Genomic DNA, 13,435 nt, shown 5'->3' on the forward strand with positions numbered 1-13,435 from the left:
TCTGCTGCCTTTGATACTGTGAACCACCAGATCCTCCTCTCCACCCTCTCCGAGCTGGGCATCTCCGGTGCGGCCCACGCTTGGATTGCGTCCTACCTGACAGGTCGCTCCTACCAGGTGGCGTGGCGAGAATCTGTCTCCGCACCACGTGCTCTCACCACTGGTGTCCCCCAGGGCTCAGTTCTAGGCCCTCTCCTATTCTCGCTATACACCAAGTCACTTGGCTCTGTCATATCCTCACATGGTCTCTCCTATCATTGCTATGCAGACGACACTCAATTAATATTCTCCTTTCCCCCTTCTGATAACCAGGTGGCGAATCGCATCTCTGCATGTCTGGCAGACATATCAGTGTGGATGACGGATCACCACCTCAAGCTGAACCCCGGCAAGACGGAGCTGCTTTTCCTCCCGGGGAAGGACTGCCCGTTCCATGATCTCGCCATCACGGTTGACAACTCCATTGTGTCCTCCTCCCAGAGTGCTAAGAACCTTGGCGTGACCCTGGACAACACCCTGTCGTTCTCCACTAACATCAAGGTGGTGACCCGATCCTGTAGGTTCATGCTCTACAACATTCGCAGAGTACGACCCTGCCTCACACAGGAAGCGGCGCAGGTCCTAATCCAGGCACTTGTCATCTCCCGTCTGGATTACTGCAACTCGCTTTTGGCTGGGCTCCCTGCCTGTGCCATTAAACCCCTACAACTCATCCAGAACGCCGCAGCCCGTCTGGTGTTCAACCTTCCCAAGTTCTCTCACGTCACCCCGCTCCTCCGCTCTCTCCACTGGCTTCCAGTTGAAGCTCGCATCCGCTACAAGACCATGGTGCTTGCCTACGGAGCCGTGAGGGGAACGGCACCTCCGTACCTTCAGGCTCTGATCAATCCCTACACCCAAACGAGGGCACTGCGCTCATCCACCTCTGGCCTGCTGGCCCCCCTACCTCTGAGGAAGCACAGTTCCCGCTCAGCCCAGTCAAAACTGTTCGCTGCTCTGGCACCCCTATGGTGGAACAAGCTCCCTCACGACGCCAGGACAGCGGAGTCAATCACCACCTTCCGGAGACACCTGAAACCCCACCTCTTTAAGGAATACCTGGGATAGGACAAAGTAATCCTTCTAACCCCCCCCCCCCCTAAAATATTTAGATGTACTATTGTAAAGTGGTTGTTCCACTGGATAGCATAAGGTGAATGCACCAATTTGTAAGTCGCTCTGGATAAGAGTGTCTGCTAAATGACTTAAATGTAAATGTAATACCCCCTACAGCAGGGTTCCTCAACCCTAATACCCCCTACAGCAGGGTTCCTCAACCCTAATACCACCTACTGCAGGTTCCTCAACCTTAATACCCCCTACAGCAGGGTTCCTCAACCCTAATACCCCCCAACAGCAGGGTTCCTCAACACTAATACCCCCTACAGCAGGGTTCCTCAACCCTAATACCCCCTACAGCAGGGTTCCTCAACCCTAATACCCCCCAACAGCAGGGTTCCTCAACCCTAATACCCCCTACAGCAGGGTTCCTCAACCCTAATACCCCTACAGCAGGGTTCCTCAACCCTAATACCCCCTACAGCAGGGTTCCTCCACCCTAATACCCCTACAGCAGGGTTCCTCCACCCTAATACCCCTACAGCAGGGTTCCTCAACCCTAATACCCCTACAGCAGGGTTCCTCAACCCTAATACCCCCTACAGCAGGGTTCCTCAACCCTAATACCCCTACAGCAGGGTTCCTCAACCCTAATACCCCTACAGCAGGGTTTCTCAACCCTAATACCCCTACAGCAGGGTTCCTCAACCCTAATACCCCCTACTGCAGGTTCCTCAACCCTAATACCCCCTACAGCAGGGTTCCTCAACCCTAATACCCCCCAACAGCAGGGTTCCTCAACCCTAATAACCCCTACAGCAGGGTTCCTCAACCCTAATACCCCTACTGCAGGGTTCCTCAACCCTAATACCCCTACAGCAGGGTTCCTCAACCCTAATACCCCCTACAGCAGGGTTCCTCAACCCTAATACCCCCTACAGCAGGGTTCCTCCACCCTAATACCCCTACAGCAGGGTTCCTCAACCCTAATACCCCTACAGCAGGGTTCCTCAACCCTAATACCCCCTACAGCAGGGTTCCTCCACCCTAATACCCCTACAGCAGGGTTCCTCAACCCTAATACCCCCTACAGCAGGGTTCCTCAACCCTAATACCCCCTACAGCAGGGTTCCTCAACCCTAATACCCCCTACAGCAGGGTTCCTCAACCCTAATACCCCTACAGCAGGGTTCCTCCATCCTAATACCCCCTACAGCAGGGTTCCTCAACCCTAATACCCCCTACAGCAGGGTTCCTCTCATCCTTCTAGACCTATCTGCTGCCTTTGATACTGTGAACCACCAGATCCTCCTCTCCACCCTCTCCGAGCTGGGCATCTCCGGTGCGGCCCACGCTTGGATTGCGTCCTACCTGACAGGTCGCTCCTACCAGGTGGCGTGGCGAGAATCTGTCTCCGCACCACGTGCTCTCACCACTGGTGTCCCCCAGGGCTCAGTTCTAGGCCCTCTCCTATTCTCGCTATACACCATACACCAAGTCACTTGGCTCTGTCATATCCTCACATGGTCTCTCCTATCATTGCTATGCAGACGACACTCAATTAATATTCTCCTTTCCCCCTTCTGATAACCAGGTGGCGAATCGCATCTCTGCATGTCTGGCAGACATATCAGTGTGGATGACGGATCACCACCTCAAGCTGAACCCCGGCAAGACGGAGCTGCTTTTCCTCCCGGGGAAGGACTGCCCGTTCCATGATCTCGCCATCACGGTTGACGACTCCATTGTGTCCTCCTCCCAGAGTGCTAAGAACCTTGGCGTGACCCTGGACAACACCCTGTCGTTCTCCACTAACATCAAGGCGGTGACCCGATCCTGTAGGTTCATGCTCTACAACATTCGCAGAGTACGACCCTGCCTCACACAGGAAGCGGCGCAGGTCCTAATCCAGGCACTTGTCATCTCCCGTCTGGATTACTGCAACTCGCTGTTGGCTGGGCTCCCTGCCTGTGCCATTAAACCCCTACAACTCATCCAGAACGCCGCAGCCCGTCTGGTGTTCAACCTTCCCAAGTTCTCTCACGTCACCCCGCTCCTCCGCTCTCTCCACTGGCTTCCAGTTGAAGCTCGCATCCGCTACAAGACCATGGTGCTTGCCTACGGAGCCGTGAGGGGAACGGCACCTCCGTACCTTCAGGCTCTGATCAGCCCCTACACCCAAACGAGGGCACTGCGCTCATCCACCTCTGGCCTGCTGGCCCCCCTACCTCTGAGGAAGCACAGTTCCCGCTCAGCCCAGTCAAAACTGTTCGCTGCTCTGACACCCCTATGGTGGAACAAGCTCCCTCACGACGCCAGGACAGCGGAGTCAATCACCACCTTCCGGAGACACCTGAAACCCCACCTCTTTAAGGAATACCTGGGATAGGACAAAGTAATCCTTCTAACCCCCCCCCCCCCTAAAATATTTAGATGTACTATTGTAAAGTGGTTGTTCCACTGGATAGCATAAGGTGAATGCACCAATTTGTAAGTCGCTCTGGATAAGAGTGTCTGCTAAATGACTTAAATGTAAATGTAATACCCCCTACAGCAGGGTTCCTCAACCCTAATACCCCCTACAGCAGGGTTCCTCAACCCTAATACCACCTACTGCAGGTTCCTCAACCTTAATACCCCCTACAGCAGGGTTCCTCAACCCTAATACCCCCCAACAGCAGGGTTCCTCAACACTAATACCCCCTACAGCAGGGTTCCTCAACCCTAATACCCCCTACAGCAGGGTTCCTCAACCCTAATACCCCCCAACAGCAGGGTTCCTCAACCCTAATACCCCCTACAGCAGGGTTCCTCAACCCTAATACCCCTACAGCAGGGTTCCTCAACCCTAATACCCCCTACAGCAGGGTTCCTCCACCCTAATACCCCTACAGCAGGGTTCCTCAACCCTAATACCCCTACAGCAGGGTTCCTCAACCCTAATACCCCCTACAGCAGGGTTCCTCAACCCTAATACCCCTACAGCAGGGTTCCTCAACCCTAATACCCCTACAGCAGGGTTTCTCAACCCTAATACCCCTACAGCAGGGTTCCTCAACCCTAATACCCCCTACTGCAGGTTCCTCAACCCTAATACCCCCTACAGCAGGGTTCCTCAACCCTAATACCCCCCAACAGCAGGGTTCCTCAACCCTAATAACCCCTACAGCAGGGTTCCTCAACCCTAATACCCCTACTGCAGGGTTCCTCAACCCTAATACCCCTACAGCAGGGTTCCTCAACCCTAATACCCCCTACAGCAGGGTTCCTCAACCCTAATACCCCCTACAGCAGGGTTCCTCCACCCTAATACCCCTACAGCAGGGTTCCTCAACCCTAATACCCCTACAGCAGGGTTCCTCAACCCTAATACCCCCTACAGCAGGGTTCCTCCACCCTAATACCCCTACAGCAGGGTTCCTCAACCCTAATACCCCCTACAGCAGGGTTCCTCAACCCTAATACCCCCTACAGCAGGGTTCCTCAACCCTAATACCCCCTACAGCAGGGTTCCTCAACCCTAATACCCCTACAGCAGGGTTCCTCCATCCTAATACCCCCTACAGCAGGGTTCCTCAACCCTAATACCCCCTACAGCAGGGTTCCTCTCATCCTTCTAGACCTATCTGCTGCCTTTGATACTGTGAACCACCAGATCCTCCTCTCCACCCTCTCCGAGCTGGGCATCTCCGGTGCGGCCCACGCTTGGATTGCGTCCTACCTGACAGGTCGCTCCTACCAGGTGGCGTGGCGAGAATCTGTCTCCGCACCACGTGCTCTCACCACTGGTGTCCCCCAGGGCTCAGTTCTAGGCCCTCTCCTATTCTCGCTATACACCAAGTCACTTGGCTCTGTCATATCCTCACATGGTCTCTCCTATCATTGCTATGCAGACGACACTCAATTAATATTCTCCTTTCCCCCTTCTGATAACCAGGTGGCGAATCGCATCTCTGCATGTCTGGCAGACATATCAGTGTGGATGACGGATCACCACCTCAAGCTGAACCCCGGCAAGACGGACCTGCTTTTCCTCCCGGGGAAGGACTGCCCGTTCCATGATCTCGCCATCACGGTTGACGACTCCATTGTGTCCTCCTCCCAGAGTGCTAAGAACCTTGGCGTGACCCTGGACAACACCCTGTCGTTCTCCACTAACATCAAGGCGGTGACCCGATCCTGTAGGTTCATGCTCTACAACATTCGCAGAGTACGACCCTGCCTCACACAGGAAGCGGCGCAGGTCCTAATCCAGGCACTTGTCATCTCCCGTCTGGATTACTGCAACTCGCTGTTGGCTGGGCTCCCTGCCTGTGCCATTAAACCCCTACAACTCATCCAGAACGCCGCAGCCCGTCTGGTGTTCAACCTTCCCAAGTTCTCTCACGTCACCCCGCTCCTCCGCTCTCTCCACTGGCTTCCAGTTGAAGCTCGCATCCGCTACAAGACCATGGTGCTTGCCTACGGAGCCGTGAGGGGAACGGCACCTCCGTACCTTCAGGCTCTGATCAGTCCCTACACCCAAACGAGGGCACTGCGCTCATCCACCTCTGGCCTGCTGGCCCCCCTACCTCTGAGGAAGCACAGTTCCCGCTCAGCCCAGTCAAAACTGTTCACTGCTCTGGCACCCCTATGGTGGAACAAGCTCCCTCACGACGCCAGGACAGCGGAGTCAATCACCACCTTCCGGAGACACCTGAAACCCCACCACTTTAAGGAATACCTGGGATAGGACAAAGTAATCCTTCTAACCCCCCCCCCCCCTAAAATATTTAGATGTACTATTGTAAAGTGGTTGTTCCACTGGATAGCATAAGGTGAATGCACCAATTTGTAAGTCGCTCTGGATAAGAGTGTCTGCTAAATGACTTAAATGTAAATGTAATACCCCCTACAGCAGGGTTCCTCAACCCTAATACCCCCTACTGCAGGTTCCTCAACCCTAATACCCCCTACAGCAGGGTTCCTCAACCCTAATACCCCCCAACAGCAGGGTTCCTCAACACTAATACCCCCTACAGCAGGGTTCCTCAACCCTAATACCCCCTACAGCAGGGTTCCTCAACCCTAATACCCCCCAACAGCAGGGTTCCTCAACCCTAATACCCCTACAGCAGGGTTCCTCAACCCTAATACCCCCTACAGCAGGGTTCCTCCACCCTAATACCCCTACAGCAGGGTTCCTCAACCCTAATACCCCCTACAGCAGGGTTCCTCAACCCTAATACCCCCTACAGCAGGGTTCCTCAACCCTAATACCCCCTACAGCAGGGTTCCTCAACCCTAATACCCCTACAGCAGGGTTCCTCCATCCTAATACCCCCTACAGCAGGGTTCCTCAACCCTAATACCCCCTACAGCAGGGTTCCTCTCATCCTTCTAGACCTATCTGCTGCCTTTGATACTGTGAACCACCAGATCCTCCTCTCCACCCTCTCCGAGCTGGGCATCTCCGGTGCGGCCCACGCTTGGATTGCGTCCTACCTGACAGGTCGCTCCTACCAGGTGGCGTGGCGAGAATCTGTCTCCGCACCACGTGCTCTCACCACTGGTGTCCCCCAGGGCTCAGTTCTAGGCCCTCTCCTATTCTCGCTATACACCAAGTCACTTGGCTCTGTCATATCCTCACATGGTCTCTCCTATCATTGCTATGCAGACGACACTCAATTAATATTCTCCTTTCCCCCTTCTGATAACCAGGTGGCGAATCGCATCTCTGCATGTCTGGCAGACATATCAGTGTGGATGACGGATCACCACCTCAAGCTGAACCCCGGCAAGACGGAGCTGCTTTTCCTCCCGGGGGAGGACTGCCCGTTCCATGATCTCGCCATCACGGTTGACAACTCCATTGTGTCCTCCTCCCAGAGTGCTAAGAACCTTGGCGTGACCCTGGACAACACCCTGTCGTTCTCCACTAACATCAAGGCGGTGACCCGATCCTGTAGGTTCATGCTCTACAACATTCGCAGAGTACGACCCTGCCTCACACAGGAAGCGGCGCAGGTCCTAATCCAGGCACTTGTCATCTCCCGTCTGGATTACTGCAACTCGCTGTTGGCTGGGCTCCCTGCCTGTGCCATTAAACCCCTACAACTCATCCAGAACGCCGCAGCCCGTCTGGTGTTCAACCTTCCCAAGTTCTCTCACGTCACCCCGCTCCTCCGCTCTCTCCACTGGCTTCCAGTTGAAGCTCGCATCCGCTACAAGACCATGGTGCTTGCCTACGGAGCCGTGAGGGGAACGGCACCTCCGTACCTTCAGGCTCTGATCAGTCCCTACACCCAAACGAGGGCACTGCGCTCATCCACCTCTGGCCTGCTGGCCCCCCTACCTCTGAGGAAGCACAGTTCCCGCTCAGCCCAGTCAAAACTGTTCGCTGCTCTGGCACCCCTATGGTGGAACAAGCTCCCTCACGACGCCAGGACAGCGGAGTCAATCACCACCTTCCGGAGACACCTGAAACCCCACCTCTTTAAGGAATACCTGGGATAGGACAAAGTAATCCTTCTAACCCCCCCCCCCCCTAAAATATTTAGATGTACTATTGTAAAGTGGTTGTTCCACTGGATAGCATAAGGTGAATGCACCAATTTGTAAGTCGCTCTGGATAAGAGTGTCTGCTAAATGACTTAAATGTAAATGTAATACCCCCTACAGCAGGGTTCCTCAACCCTAATACCCCCTACAGCAGGGTTCCTCAACCCTAATACCCCCTACTGCAGGTTCCTCAACCCTAATACCCCCTACAGCAGGGTTCCTCAACCCTAATACCCCCCAACAGCAGGGTTCCTCAACACTAATACCCCCTACAGCAGGGTTCCTCAACCCTAATACCCCCTACAGCAGGGTTCCTCAACCCTAATACCCCCCAACAGCAGGGTTCCTCAACCCTAATACCCCCTACAGCAGGGTTCCTCAACCCTAATACCCCTACAGCAGGGTTCCTCAACCCTAATACCCCCTACAGCAGGGTTCCTCCACCCTAATACCCCTACAGCAGGGTTCCTCCACCCTAATAACCCTACAGCAGGGTTCCTCAACCCTAATACCCCTACAGCAGGGTTCCTCAACCCTAATACCCCCTACAGCAGGGTTCCTCAACCCTAATACCCCTACAGCAGGGTTCCTCAACCCTAATACCCCTACAGCAGGGTTTCTCAACCCTAATACCCCTACAGCAGGGTTCCTCAACCCTAATACCCCCTACTGCAGGTTCCTCAATCCTAATACCCCCTACAGCAGGGTTCCTCAACCCTAATACCCCCCAACAGCAGGGTTCCTCAACCCTAATAACCCCTACAGCAGGGTTCCTCAACCCTAATACCCCTACTGCAGGGTTCCTCAACCCTAATACCCCTACAGCAGGGTTCCTCAACCCTAATACCCCCTACAGCAGGGTTCCTCAACCCTAATACCCCCTACAGCAGGGTTCCTCCACCCTAATACCCCTACAGCAGGGTTCCTCAACCCTAATACCCCTACAGCAGGGTTCCTCAACCCTAATACCCCTACAGCAGGGTTCCTCAACCCTAATACCCCTACAGCAGGGTTCCTCCACCCTAATACCCCTACAGCAGGGTTCCTCAACCCTAATACCCCCCCACCCTACAGCAGGGTTCCTCAACCCTAATACACCTACAGCAAGGTTCCTCAACCCTAATAACCCCTACAGCAGGGTTCCTCAACCCTAATAACCCCTACAGCAGGGTTCCTCAACCCTAATAACCCCTATAGCAGGGTTCCTCAACCCTAATAACCCCTATAGCAGGGTTCCCCACCCACAGTAGCCTAATAACCACTATAGCAGGGTTCCCCACCCACAGTACCCTAATAACCCCTATAGCAGGGTTCCCCACCCACAGTACCCTAATAACCCCTATAGCAGGGTTCCCCACCCACAGTAGCCTAATAATCCCTGCAGCAGGGTTCCCCACCCACAGTACCCTAATAATCCCTATAGCAGGGTTCCCCACCCACAGTACCCTAATAATCCCTGCAGCAGGGTTCCCCACCCACAGTACCCTAACATCTGAGAGTTGTAGAGAAGCATTATGTTAGAGTTCACACAACAGTAGTGAAGTCGCAACATTTCCCTTTCTACTCTCCTTTGAACCCACACAAAACACACTGTATCATGATGAAACCCCACACATACTTTGCATTCGGAAAGTGTTCAGACCCCTTGACATTTTCCACATTTTGTTACGTTACAGCCTTATTTTAAAATGAATTAAATCATCTACACACTATACACCATAATGACAAAGCAAAAAAAGTGTAGCTTTTTCTTGCGAATTTATAAAATAAAAAAATGGAAATATCACATTTACATTAGTATTCAGACCCTTTATTCAGTACTTTATTGAAGCACCTTTGACAGCGATTACAGCCTAGAATCTTCTTGGGTATGACGCTACAAGCTTGACAAACCTGTATCTGGGTATTTCTCCCATTATCTGCAGATACTCTCAAGCTCTGTCAAATTGGATGGGGAGCATCGCTGCACAGCTATTTTCAGGTCTCTCCAGAGATGTTTGATTGGGTTCAAGTCTGGAGTCTGGCTGGGCCACTCAAAGACATTCAGAGACTTGTCCCAAAGCCACTGCTGCATTGTCTTGGTTGTGTGCTTAGGGTCGTTGTCCTGTTGGAAGGTGAACCTTCGCCCCAGTCTGAGGTCCTGAGCGCTCTAGAACAGGTTTTTATCAAGGATCTCTCTGTACTTTACTCCCTTCATCATTCCCTTGATCCTGACTAGTCTCCCAGTCCCTGCCTCTGAAAAACATCCCCACAGCATGATGCTGCCACCATCATGCTTCACCGTAGGGATGGTGCCAGGTTTCCTCCAGATGTGACGCTTGGCATTCAGGCGAAAGAGTTCAATCTTGGTTTCATCAGACCAGAGATTCTTGTTTCTCATGGTCTGAGTCTTTTAGGTGCCTTTTGGCAAACTCCAAGCGGGCTGTCATGTGCCTTTTACTGAGGAGTGGCTACTGTGGCCACTCTACCAGAAAGGCCTGATTGGTGGAGTGCTGCAGAGATGGTTGTCCTTCTGGAAGATTCTCCCATCTCCACAGAGGAACTCTGGAGCTCTGTCAGTGATCATCTGGTTCTTGGTCACCTCCCAATGTGTTCTTGGGGACCTTCAATGCTGCAGAAATGTTTTGGTACCCTTCCCCAGATATGTGCCTCGACAAAATCCTGTCTCGGAGCTCTACGGACAATTCCTTTGACCTCAGGCTTGGTTTTTGCTCTGACATGCACTGTCAACTGTGGGACCTTATATAGACAGGTGTGTGCCTTTCCAAATCATGTCCAATCAATTGAATTTACCACAGGTGGACGCCAATCAAGTTGTAGAAACATCTCAAGGATGATCAATGGAAACGGGATGAACCTGAGCTCAATTTCAAGTCTCATAGCAAAGGATCTGAATACTTATGGAAATAAGGTATTTCTGTTATTTTTATAAATTTGCAAACATTTCTAAAAACTTTTTTTTGACTTGGTCATTATGGGGTATTGAGTGTAGATTGATGAGGAACATTTTTTATTTGATCAATTTTAGAATAAGGTTGTAACGTAACAAAATGTGGAAAAAGTCAAGGGGTCTGAATACTTTCAGAATGCACTGTACAGTACTTCCCAAAAGAACAGCCTTACCAATGTGCAGTTTTACAGTCACATTTTAGATAGACTGCTGCTCTGAGAGAAGAACGCATGTACTGTCTTGATAGATCTTCATTCTGGTATACGTTCTCTTTCAAACAGACATGCACACACTTCCAAGCAAAACCTTGGTATTGTCTTCAGAAGAAGCTCTCTCCTCTGAGAGTGGACTCAGCAGTAGCAGCAGTGAATGTAGTGACATGTTGAACAGGTGCAGCTTACAGCCCTATGCAGGTCAAATGTGATTACGTCTAATCATTCCTCCCACTCTTTTCAAGGGAAACTGGTGTCGCAGCTGCTCAGAGAGAGAGAGAGAGAGAGAGGACAAAATCATTCTTAAAAGTACAGTATATTGTGAGCCTGGTAAAACATAATATCAGATTGAGAAAAAAAGCCACTGACTTGACTTTGTCCCTGTACAAACAATTGTTTGGGTCAGCTAATTGGCTTGACATACTGATGTCTGACCTCCAGCTGGCTTAGGGCCACATATAATGATTCGTGCCATGATGGCAGAGTTAAGTTAGTTGTCATTAGCCACCGACATTAGCAATCATGACTGATCATCATGCATATCCAGAGGGTCACGGTTATATATGTTAAAAATACACACATTTATCAATTCTAAATACAGTATATTGTGAACATGCATGGTAATACATAATATAAATTACAGCATAGTGGTAATACATAATATCAGAATGACAAAAAAAGAAACACTGAACCATGCATGAGAACACCAGCTGTTCCAGACGACTGTGTGATCTCGCTCTCCGTAGCCGATGTGAGTAAGACCTTTAAACAGGTTAACATTTACAAGGCCGCGGGGCCAGACAGATTACAAGGACGCATACTCAGAGCATACGCTGACCAGCTGGCAAGTGTCTTCACTGATCATTTTCAACCTCTCCCTGACCGAGTCTGTAATACCTACATGTTTCAAGCAGAACCACCATAGTCCCTGTGCCCAAGAACGCCAAAGTAACCTGTCTAAATTACTATCAACCCGTAGCACTCCCATCTGAAGCCATGAAATCTTCCAGAAGGACAACCATCTCTGCAGCACTCCACCAATCAGCCCTTTATGGTAGAGTGGCCCGAAGGAAGCCCCTCCTCAGTAAAAGCCTCCCAGGCCTCCCGAGTGGCGCACCGGTCTAAGTCACTGCATTGCAGTGGTAGAGGCATCACCCTGGTTCGTTCCCAGGCTGTGTCACAACCGCCTGTGATCGGAAGTCCCATAGGGCAGCGCACAATTGTCCCAGCGTCGTCCGGGTTAGGGGAAGGTTTGGCCGAGGGGGTAGGCAGTCATTGTAAATAAGAATTTGTTCTTACCTGACTTTCCTAGTAATAAATTGTTAAATATAAAAAAATTTAAAAGGCACGACAGCCCGCTTGGAATTTGCCAAAAGACACCTAAAGGACTCTCAGACCATGAGAAACAAGATCCTCTGGTCTGATGAAACCAAGATTGAACTCTTTCGCCTGAATGCTAAGCGTCACATCTGGAGGAAACCTTACACCATCCTTACGGTGAAGCATGGTGGTGGCAGCATCATGCTGTGGGGATGTTTTTCAGTGGCAGGGACTGGCAGACTAGTCAGGATTGAGGGAAATATGAACGGAGCAAATCACAGAGATCCTTGATAAAAACCTGCTCCAAAGCGCTCAGGACCTCAGCCAGAGCCCGGACTTCAACCTGATCGAACATCTCTGGAGAGACCTGAAAATAGCTGTGCAGCTCCCCATCCAACCTGACAGAGCTTGAGAGGCTCTGCAGAGAAGAATGGGAGAAACTCCCCAAATACAGATGTGCCAAGCTTGTAGCGGCATACCCAAGAAGACTCGAGGCTGTAATCACTGCCAAAGGTGCTAAAACAACTAAAAACCTATTTTTGCTTTGTCATTATATTGTATTGTGTGTAGACTGATAAGGGAAAAAACAATTTAATCCATTTTAGAATAAGGCTATAATGTAACAAAATGTGGAAAAAGTCAAGGGGTCTAAATATTTTCTGAATCCATTGTATGTGTATATACAGTACCATTCAAAAGTTTGGACACACCTACTCATTCACGGGTTTCTCTTTATTTTTACTATTTTCTACATTGTAGAATAATAGTGAAGACATCAGAACTATGAAATAACACATATGGAATCATGTAGTAACCAAAAAAGTTAGAAGTTAATTTGTGGAATGTCTTTCCTTCTTTATGCGTTTGAGCCAATCAGTTGTTTTGTGACAAGGTAGGGGTGGTTTTGTAAAGGCCATATTATCGCAAGAGCAGCTCATATAAGCAAAGAGAAACGACAGTCCATCATTACTTATAGACATGAAGGTCAATCAATGCGGACATTTTCAAGAACTTTGAACGCTTCTTCATGTGCAGTCACAAAAACCATCAAGCACTATGATGAAACTGGCTCTCATGAGGACCGCCACAGGAAAGGAAGACCAAGAGTTACCTCTGCTGCAGAGGATACGTTAATTCGAGTTACCAGCCTCAGAAATTGCAGCCCAAATAAATACTTCACAGAGTTCAAGTAACAGACACATCTCAACATCAACTGTTCAGAGAAGACTGTGTGAATCAGACCTTCATGCTCGAATTGCTGCAACAACAAAAAACACTACTAAAGGTCATCAATAATAAGAAGACACTTGCTTGG

Source organism: Salmo salar, chromosome 12, assembly GCF_965601325.2.
Source record: "Salmo salar chromosome 12, fSalSal1, whole genome shotgun sequence".
Lineage (NCBI taxonomy): Eukaryota > Metazoa > Chordata > Actinopteri > Salmoniformes > Salmonidae > Salmo > Salmo salar.